Raw genomic sequence first — 2500 nt, 5'->3', positions numbered from 1 at the left:
GAGACTATTAATCGATTACTAAGAAAGGTTTGTCCATGTTCGCCTCCTTAATTCAGACAAAAATAGTGTGATATCTGCATATGTTATATATAGAACTGTGGAAGAAGTCTGACCATTTAATGAAGGCACAAGCTGTTTGATTGTCAACGACTCCAAAACAGAGAGAGAATAGCCATTGGGTGCTTGAGTGACAATGCGAAAATCCTTATATGAAAATTCCATTTTACATCTATTACAATGTTGGAAAATTCTTTGTTTTTCAAAGTACACCCCAACTCTGTTTTTGAGTCATTGACAATCAAACCGCTTGTGCCTTCATTAAATGGTCAGACTTCTTCCACAGTTCTATATATAACATAGTTGACGTCCTCCTTTTCAAACCAGAAAAAAGTCACTCAGTTTTTTAGCTCCATAGAGATAGGTACAAACTTGAGCATTCTTCACTTTTTAATTTTATATATATATATATATATATATATATATATATATATATATATATATATATATATATATATATATATATATATATATATTATTAGTTAATTTTTTAAAATGATGGAAGTAAATACAGATCTCTTAACTTTTTTTTTTAAGAGCATTTCGAGTCTGCAGCCCTGAATATATTGATGACGAAATAAATGGTATTAGAGCAATAGGTAAAAACCTAAAGTATCCTGAAATTGTGTTAGATGACGCCCTAAGAACAGCAAAAAAGACTTTTTTTCGGTAATGATAACAGAAAAAACTACAACACACAAAATTTACTTTTACTACCTTATTGTGATTCATTTAAAGAAATTCCCCAACTGTTAAAAAACTTCAATGTAAATGTAGCATTTAAGAGTAAAAATACAACAAAAACAGCCTTAATAAAGAATTCTCCTGACATTACCAAGGGATGTGTATATCGTATTCTATGCAATGCTTGTGAAAAATACTATATTGGTCAAACTGGTAAAGCCCTAGAAAAGAGAATTGAACAACATAAGAAAAGTGTCAGGTATGCTCAAGATAATAATGCACTCTTTGCTCACGTTAGAGATAAAAATCACCCTATTAATTGGTCAGGTGCAAAGAAATTGGTTCAATCAAATAACTTAGTGGAAAGAAACATCATAGAGTCCAGTTTCATAAAAGAAACCTTTGAAAACAACTTGAATATTGGTCATGGAATGTATAAACTCGACGCCTTTATATGTAAAGAGATTTCTAAGCTATATAAAAAAAACATTAACCACTTAATGTAGAATTGAATGTATTGTGAATAATTAACGTCGCTGTGAAATTAATATTTAGACCTAAGCTACCATTCATTAAAGTAAACAATTATTTTATATAGTATGCATAAGTATAGTGGCACTATATAGTGTTATGCTAGATATAAGTATTGATATATACATCATTATATGTTTATGATATTAATGTTGTATACCTATAAGTGTATATATGCATATGTATGTATGTGTAGATGTACATATATGTATATATGTATGTGTATATGTATGTATATATGTATGTGTATGTATATGTATGTGTATATATATATATGTATATATGTATATATGTTTATGTATGTGTATCTGTATGTATATATATATATATATATATATATATATATATATATATATATATATATATATATATATATATATATATATATATATATCACCCACGAACGGCATTTAATACCGAATTCTATCTGGGAATATATATCCACTTGGAATTCATTTTATGGTAACAGCTTCTGGCCGGGTGGAGATTCGAACCCCCACCTGTGCGGCTTGAAACTATGCCTACAGTGACTCTACCGAGTGAGCTATCAAGAGAGAATAAAAGTTTATGACAAATCTCCGTACATGTTCCTATCGAATTTAGGAATCTGTTCATAGACTTGAAATAAACCTATCTCGACCATGATAGCTGAATCGTGAGTTTGTAACACGTGGTTATTTTAAATGAACATATATCACAAGCACACGTGATTTCAATCAATGTAAATATCACCCACGAACAGCATTTAATACCGAATTCTATCTGGGAATATATATCCACTTGGAATTCATTTTATGGTAACAGCTTCTGGCCGGGTGGAGATTCGAACCCCCACCTGTGCGGCTTGAAACTATGCCTACAGTGACTCTACCGAGTGAGCTATCAAGAGAGAATAAAAGTTTATGACAAATCTCCGTACATGTTCCTATCGAATTTAGGAATCTGTTCATAGACTTGAAATAAACCTATCTCGACCATGATAGCTGAATCGTGAGTTTGTAACACGTGGTTATTTTAAATGAACATATATCACAAGCACACGTGATTTCAATCAATGTAAATATCACCCACGAACGGCATTTAATACCGAATTCTATCTGGGAATATATATCCACTTGGAATTCATTTTATGGTAACAGCTTCTGGCCGGGTGGAGATTCGAACCCCCACCTGTGCGGCTTGAAACTATGCCTACAGTGACTCTACCGAGTGAGCTATCAAGAGAGAA

The sequence above is a fragment of the Palaemon carinicauda genome, chromosome 23 (genome assembly GCF_036898095.1).
Source record: "Palaemon carinicauda isolate YSFRI2023 chromosome 23, ASM3689809v2, whole genome shotgun sequence".
Lineage (NCBI taxonomy): Eukaryota > Metazoa > Arthropoda > Malacostraca > Decapoda > Palaemonidae > Palaemon > Palaemon carinicauda.
This window is presented reverse-complemented; position numbering follows the sequence as displayed.